General features: G+C 32.6%; 1 pseudogene; it reads left to right on the top strand.

Annotated features, from left to right (window-relative positions):
• Window positions 1–3,729: 3,729 nt before the first annotated feature.
• On the top strand, window positions 3,730–6,425 carry LOC131037336 (transcription factor MYB17-like; annotated as a pseudogene).
• Window positions 6,426–8,250: the final 1,825 nt, after the last annotated feature.

Below are 8,250 nucleotides of genomic sequence, written 5' to 3' on the forward strand. Positions count from 1 at the left end.
GCCGACCTAATTGGTTTAGGCCTTAGGGTTTGTATAATTTGATGTACTTGATCTCATTGTAGATCATGGTATGGGAATGGAATATATGTTTGTGGTCGTCGAATAAAATATCATATGTGAAGGAGACTTGGTTGATCATAGGTGATCGAATTGGGTTTAAGTAAGAGGTCAAAGGCCTCCGGTGTTGAGCTTAAGCGGGACTATAATCAGGCATGGTATATGCTATCTCAGGCAGTTCATTCTTCTAGATTATTGTCCAATTATCTTGAGGTGGTTATAACCTCTTTGTAGTCAGTGAGACTCCTTTGTAATGAGAAATATGCTCTAAGTCCCTTCCTTCATGTGCATGCCCTTATTGTATCACAGACTTTCTATATAAGTATCATTTGACTATGGGTAGGCTTCCCACCATGGTTTTTTCCTTTATCGGGTTTTCTACATACAAATCATGGTGTTATGTGGTATGGTTGCATTGTGTTAATTATTTGTTTCATTCTTAAGTTTTATTGCTTACCGATATCTATTTCTGTTATTTGGGTATTAAATGTTTTTTTGCTCCGGTTGAAGGTTATAAAGTGGTTTGATTAATATAATTTGTTGACAACTGATTCACCCCCTCGCCCTCTCAGTTGTCCACCGGTTATCCTAATAGATTGTTGATCTCTGCCACCTAAGCTCATGTACTAAAAAATCTATAAAAGGAGGTCTCCTAAGCCATTTTGAGACTAATAGCTAATCATATAGTCTACCAGGAGTCTTTGTCTTGTATCCTTGAGTTTGAGTTTGAAGCAGCTAGCAATTTTAGAATTTCTTTCATAGCAAGTAATATCTTGTTAGCTTAAATCATTTGCATATGCATATCATAGTATCGGTTAACTATCATTCCATTCTTCATATGCCATCTTGGAAGCTATTAGTGCTTGTCTGAGAGAAAAAGCATATGTAACCAAGAACAATGGAGTTAGGACACAATCAGACATAAATCTTGAAGGTATAATCTTTTTTATTTACTTTTATTTCATGTTGTTTCATTGGTTGAAGCTAAGTTTTCGGGTAACTTTCTTTTATATTACACGATGGACTAACAAATTTTAGGTCAAATTTATGGAGTTCAACTTTACCCTCAACAACTCTCATATCCTATGTTTTTGAAGACTACATGAAACTCTAATTCCTTGTGTAGACAAACAAAACAAGAAAAAGGTATAACATTTTTTTAACACATTATTCAACGTTTCCCATAAAATAAAATTATTTCCATTATAGCAATTCAATTACACTTCATTTCTATTTCATAGTTAATTTCAAAACTGATGTTTGATCTAAGGAAAACCCCTATTCCCAACCATTTTTGCTTCTCTTCTATGCACAAGAACAGGTGCAAAACTACAATTCTCAGGATCGACTTTATTTACAAAGAAACAAATTCCCCTTTGGATGAGAAAAAATGTGGAGCATCAGAACAATGGGCATTATAGTCTCAACGATTCAAGACAATGTTTTAGGAACATATTTGAACATTCATGTATTTCTCAGATCCAGGTTTGTGGCTCAGTCCGATGACTGTAGCTCACAGTTTATGCATAATTACTTCAATTTCATCATATTTAACCTAATTTCAACATTTTCACAATTCAAATTAAAAGAGGGAACCAAATCCTGATTGAGTGAGTCCAATAAGAATTCATTTCCCCATCCTTGTTGATTTAAGGCTATATCTTTTTAATTGATTCATCTTTAATGTAGTGGTACCTATGCAAAATAGTAATAGTCTTCATACGTCTAATGTTGGAAATCCTCATATTTTCACCATCTCATTTTGGTGAACCTAACATCTTACACTTTGATTTTCTGATTTATTTTCTTAGGTCTCAGTGTTTATGCATTTTCAAATTCCAATTTACATTTACAAGATTAATTTTCAATTGAATTTAAAAAATTTAGAGGTTAAATTCACAAAAACCCCCAATTTTTCATTCTACAACTAAGCTTGTGGGTTGTCTAATTTGGATTAACTATTTCATATTTGATTACTTATGCAATTTAAAATTTAAATTAGATCTCATTTTCAATTGAATTACATAAATTTAGTGGTTGAATTTACAAAAAAACTAAATCATAATTCTAAAATTTACTTGTGGGTTGCATAATTTTTTAAATTCATTTTCATATTTGATCTTTATGATATGGTATGCTATGATCTTGATGCATTTATCTTTCAAATTCACAAATCAAATTGCTTAATTAATTGGTTAATCAATCATTTTTGAGAAATTTTTATAACTTTTAATCATAATTTTCAATTTTCAAATTCATCCTTACAACCATCAATAAATTAGCCAAAACGTTTTATCCTTACAACAACTACTAGCTTCCATTACCCAATCCAATTTTAATGTGCCCACATTTGATGTAACAAGCCCAATATCCAATGACATTGTATGTGATGTCCCTCCTAAGCATGTGGAAATCCCTCAATTGGAGCTTTATAATGGAAAAGGTGATCCTTTGACTCATGTGAAAACATTTCAAACTTTGTGTAGTGATTTTTCTCATGATCAAAGACTTTTGGCTAAATTGTTTATGTTGAATGAATGAAAAAAATTTGCACTTTCCAAGTCAACTCTATTTGACTAATTTCATTTGATTAAAAATGAAGTAATTAATTATAATAAATATTAAATATGTTTTATTCTAATTGTTAATTAATTATTTATACATTATTATTGATTCATAACTAACATTAGATGTTTACATACTTCACAACTTGAGCTTATTTTCATTTCATCTTATTATCTTATTCTTGAAAATATCACAAACTCAACATGCCATAATAATATTTAGTTAGGTAAAAGTAATATAATCTCAAATAATAAAATTATATGTACAAATTCAATGGAAAAATTGATATGGTATAAAATTATTCAAATCTATCATATAGATATCGAAATATGTCATTCAATAATTGCCATTAGCATATTACTTGATATAGTCATATTTTTACACTTTTTCTAATAAAATAAAATGAAATGTATTGTGAGGGATTTGAAACTCTAAAATTAATTTGGACAATCTTTTTTGGTGAAGAATGGATGTTATTTAGAAATTTTTAATAGTAATGACATTTTGATTTTGTTATTCTTATCTACCACTAACAAGTTTAAATAACACACTCTAAACATTGATTTATTTAGGAACTCATCTGTAATTTGACTCCAAGTAAAACTTAAATCAATGAACTCATCTGCAATTTGACTCCAATTAAAACTTACTCATTAGTACGAATTTAAATGAACCAGCTAAAACGTTAAAACTTCAGGTATGCTATTTAATATAAATATTACTCATTAGTACGAATTTAAATGAACTAGCTAAAACTTAAAACTTCGGTATGCTATTTAATATAAATAGTAACCAGAAAAAGATGGCCTTCGATCATTAAAAGGAAGAATACAAATACGTCTAGAAATGATCACATCTACATTCTAAGATGAGATCTATTTACTGATTTTGCATTCAATCTTTTGAATGAAAAATGGACACTGTGTATCCACGTCGTTTGCACAATGAAAAGGACTAGTACTAGATAATAATATTGCTCGCCCACTCCACCGTGTTGAAGTTGAAAACCTCACGTCAAGCTTTGGTGGTTAATATATGTGGAAGTACCAATCTTCTTTGTTGTAACCCCTGCCTTATTCAGGCCTTCAAGAATCAAACAGTACAATAATGGGTAGAGCTCCTTGCTGTGATACAATGGGCGTAAAAAAGGGACTCTGGGCAGCCGATCTGTATGTAATACAATATATTATATTGCTTTGATTTCATTTCGAGTAAAAGCCAACAAAATCATATGCATCTGATAAATACTTATTGGGTAACGAATTGTATGCACAGATTTTGTTTATCATGTAAGGATCTTCACAATTTCATCAGAGGTCTGTAAACATGGACTTGTCTAGGAATTACATGCATCTCGTATATGATATCATTTGCCTTGGAAGAATATTGAGATGGATATTCATTTGGGCAATAAAGTATAGACATAGATTTTGATTATCATATTAGATACTCTAGAGTTATATATGAGCTCTATAAATAAGGATTTGTTTGTATCATATTCAAATCTATAATCATTTTTACTGTAAGAATAGCTGTATAATGTAATGAATCTAATATTAGATTAATGTAGAATAGGATAATTTTTAATGTCTCAGTCAGGCAATCTGCTCAAAATCAATGGATTCTCCCAATTAGTTTCCTAGTTGCCCCCTCAGGAAACCTCACAATTTCTTCTCCACCGCGACTTGTTGATTGTCAAGCTGGCAGGTTGAATTCGGATCTGTGCTACTTAATTAGTGGCACCGTTGATTGAATGGAGTACAAAATATGATAAAATACATTGCATTTGAACTTATGTGTATATATTAGGAGCATATGGAACGATTGTAATTATGTTGAAGGTATATGGAGAGACTATTTATGTTGTGAGTTTAATCTAAACTTGGGGTGTTGCAACATTGGGTTTTCAGAGTTTATTCTCAACTGAGTACACTGTATTAGGATCATAAAAGCCAAATGGTAAATTATAATTAATTTTGATCATCTACTTTATTTGACTGTGTTTGGATGTTTAGTAGCTAGAAAATAAGTATTTAGTTGATATTATTAAGAATTTTCCTTGTTCTATGTCCTTCCTTTTGTTCTGTCCTTCCTTTTTTATGATTAATCACTCTTGTATAATCGAAAACAAAGACGGAACAAGTTCAGAAGGGATCTTACCCAAATGAATATCTACCTTGAAAGCATGTGTTTCATTTGAGCTTGTGTGTATATCCTCTTACATGTTTGAGGAGAGGCATTTTGTTTAGAAGTGTAGTACACAGACATTTGGCTGCTTTTCTGTCAGAAAGTTTCTATGTACGTAAGAAATGAGAGTAGACTGTGTAAACTTACTTCAGGAAAGAAAATTTGAACTATTAATTAAACACCGAATGATTTGACAGGTGTCTAGGTGTTTGCTATATTAAATTTCGACCATTGTCTCAATTGGTTAAAAATTTAAAAATATTTCATGTGAACTTAGGTATATATGTAGGTGTGAAGTATTTGTCACATTAAATTCCCACGACCGTCTCAATTAACGATTTGATTGTCCTAGGTAAATTCTACTATGTTTCATGTGAACCTAAGTATTTATGTTGTGAATTTATGCACAGGGCTTCTTCGGTGTGGAAAGAGTTGCCGCCTGCGTTGGACTTAGTTGAACCTGATGTTAAGCGAGGCCCATTTCAACCAGCAGAAAAAAGAACAATCCTTCAGCTGCATGCAGTTCTAGGCAACAGGTAGTTAAAAAGACTGATAAACCATGGATTTAGCTTCCTCATATGATGTATACTGACCAACTAATTGTTATGATGTATACTGACTATACTAAAAGTTTACTGCAAGTTTGACTATTGACGTGGTACTACATTCGAAAGTGTAAATACTTTCTTTTAGGGTATAATTAGATTTGCTTATTGGTGTAACAAGATAGGTATCCTAATTTTAATATGGTCACATTTTGCAGGTGGTCTACGATAGCTTCCCAACTGCCACGAAGAACTGATAATGAGATCAAGAATTTCTGGAATACCCATTTGAAGAAAAAGCTGTTGAGAATGGGACTCGATCCTTCCACCCATGTACCCATATCTGAAATACCCAGCGCAAATGGGTTACAGGGATCTCAGTCCACAGCCCTCCTTAGGCATTCGTCACAGTGGGAGATTGCAAGGCTTGAAGCGGAAGCTAGATTGTCCAGAGATTCAATCCTCTCATCGAAGAATAAGTTGATAGGAAACCATAATGCAGATGCCAATTCCAAGGCACCCACTGATTTTTTCTTGAAGCTTTGGAACTCAGAAGCAGGCAAAGCCTTCAGGAAGGAGTCTGTTATTAACTATAACAATAGTGAGAATCCTCATGGATACGTAGGACGGACCGATACAAGTACCCACTTAACCTTAAGTCCACTTTCACCCTTTTGCTCTGCTTTCAACTTGGATCAGGAAAATATTAACAAAGAAGAGGATTCAGCTGCCGGATCCTGTAATCCTTCCTCAAAGGCTGTTGTGAGGGGCCAAACAGAAGGAAAGAAGCCCATCCATAACGACTCCTCTAACTCTGATGAGTTAATCCACGGTAATGATGCTGTTCATAACCATGACATACAGGACTTGACAGACCTGCTTTTGGATTCCCCTAGCTCCAACATGGCAGAATTATGCACGAATTTTCAGCTGGAGTCACCTTGGGCATGGCAAGAACTACAGCTAGATGAGGACAACGATTACTGGAACGGAGCACTTGGAGTTCATGCTCAGATATCAAGTTCACAATCCACCATTCTTATAAACAACGATCTCCCACAGTCACGTTGATAGGTACTCAAAAGTAGTGTTTATCTATTCAACGATAAACTTTTGTAAATTCCTTTGAATGGTTAATGCAAGCATTGGATCTCTTTGATATGAAGTTTCTTGTCATAAGAGTTTCTCCATGTATGTTTCACTTCTTGCAGTTTTTTATTCATACAAATATATTGGATGTGCTAATCACATAAGTATCTCTAATAATAATCAAAGAAATCTACCTTTTAGATTTACATATATATTATTGAATTTAATATTTTAGTAGTTTCATCTTAACTTTTAATATTTGGTATCAAAGACAATGATTTTTTAAGAAGTAATGCCTTTTTTTTTTTTTTTTTTTTTCGTTTTTTTGTTGATGGTTTTTTAGCTACAATAAGAGCAAATGGAATTGTGGGTTTTGTAGATTTGTGAAGAAGATTGTATACAATAATGAAATGATGGAAAAAGGATCTCTAGGCTAATCAATGCAATATAAAGACCTCAATGCCTTATCATAATATTTTGGAACAAGAATAGGCCTAACTAATATAGTCATAGGAAAGCTAGGCATTGATAGTTCATATCCCCTTTTTGTTGTGATGATGAGAAATGAGATAGTAATGTGTGTAGATGAACTACGTTAATGATGACAAAATGATTATATTTGATAGTAAAAAAGGGATTTACAATTGAAACCGTAAATAGTAAGGTAGATCTAGAATAAAGGCAAAAAAATGAACATAGATCTTAAATTTACAAGTGACTATGTAGAACAAGGGTGCTGGTTGACCTAGTCTAAAGGTGTTTGATACTTCAGAAGATGCTAAAAAATATGATTAGGAGGTTCTATACATCTATCTCCCAAAAAAAGGCTAAATGAGGCAAGACAGTGGTATTGAAAATAATACTTTGAGGCTTTTCATCTTTTAAAATTTTGTTACAATCTATTACTATCTTCTCCATACTTCACTAACTTTTTTATACCAGATGTACAATTGCATAAATGAAAAAAAAAATATATATTTAGGCACTTCCCTAAGTCAAACCCCAAGATACTGTTTCCACATCAACAATAGCTAATGATGGCATTTAGGGTATGCCTTCACAATGACAAAGGCTAAAGAACTAATGAAATATTTAATTGACAAGATATTACCTCTAATATAAGACCCTCTCATGGAGTTCCACACAAGAGTTTATGTGATGCTCATGAAGTCTCATAAGACATTAGTGTATGATTTCAATAGAAAGACACAATATAATTGATCAAGATTGTTGTAGTTGACTTAAATACTCCCTTAATACACTTTGTTTGATTGCTAAAGTATTAGGATGCTTATTTAAACACACTAGAGAGTGTAGAACTTTGAAATGTGAAAGGGAGTTGTACATTTATGTGCAACATACATCTCTTCAAAATATTTTTTTATGGAAGGCTAGAAAAGCAAGGTTGATTCCCACTACTTGCAAGGCCCACTTTCACATTTTTTTCCCTCAACACGGGCATTAGTTACCCTACTCCTAATAAAATTATTCACTCAAGAATAGTTGAATAAACTAATATTATGAAAACGATATTTAAAATAGGCACAATTATGCATAAATTAGGTACATCCATAATAATTTATTTCAAGCCTAGTGTGAAATTGTTCTAATTAATTACAATTGGGAGAGGCCTGAACCATTACATAATCGCTACATAGAAGAAAAAGAAAAAAAATTCATGGGACTCACATGGGGTGAGAACCTAAAACCCCAGTGCTACCTACCAAAAAATAAGGGCACCCAACCAGATGTAACTATTGGCATTTGAGTGAACCGGCAAAAACTGTTGGTGAATTGCAACTGGTAA

This window comes from Cryptomeria japonica, chromosome 3 (assembly GCF_030272615.1).
Source record: "Cryptomeria japonica chromosome 3, Sugi_1.0, whole genome shotgun sequence".
Classification (NCBI taxonomy): domain Eukaryota; kingdom Viridiplantae; phylum Streptophyta; class Pinopsida; order Cupressales; family Cupressaceae; genus Cryptomeria; species Cryptomeria japonica.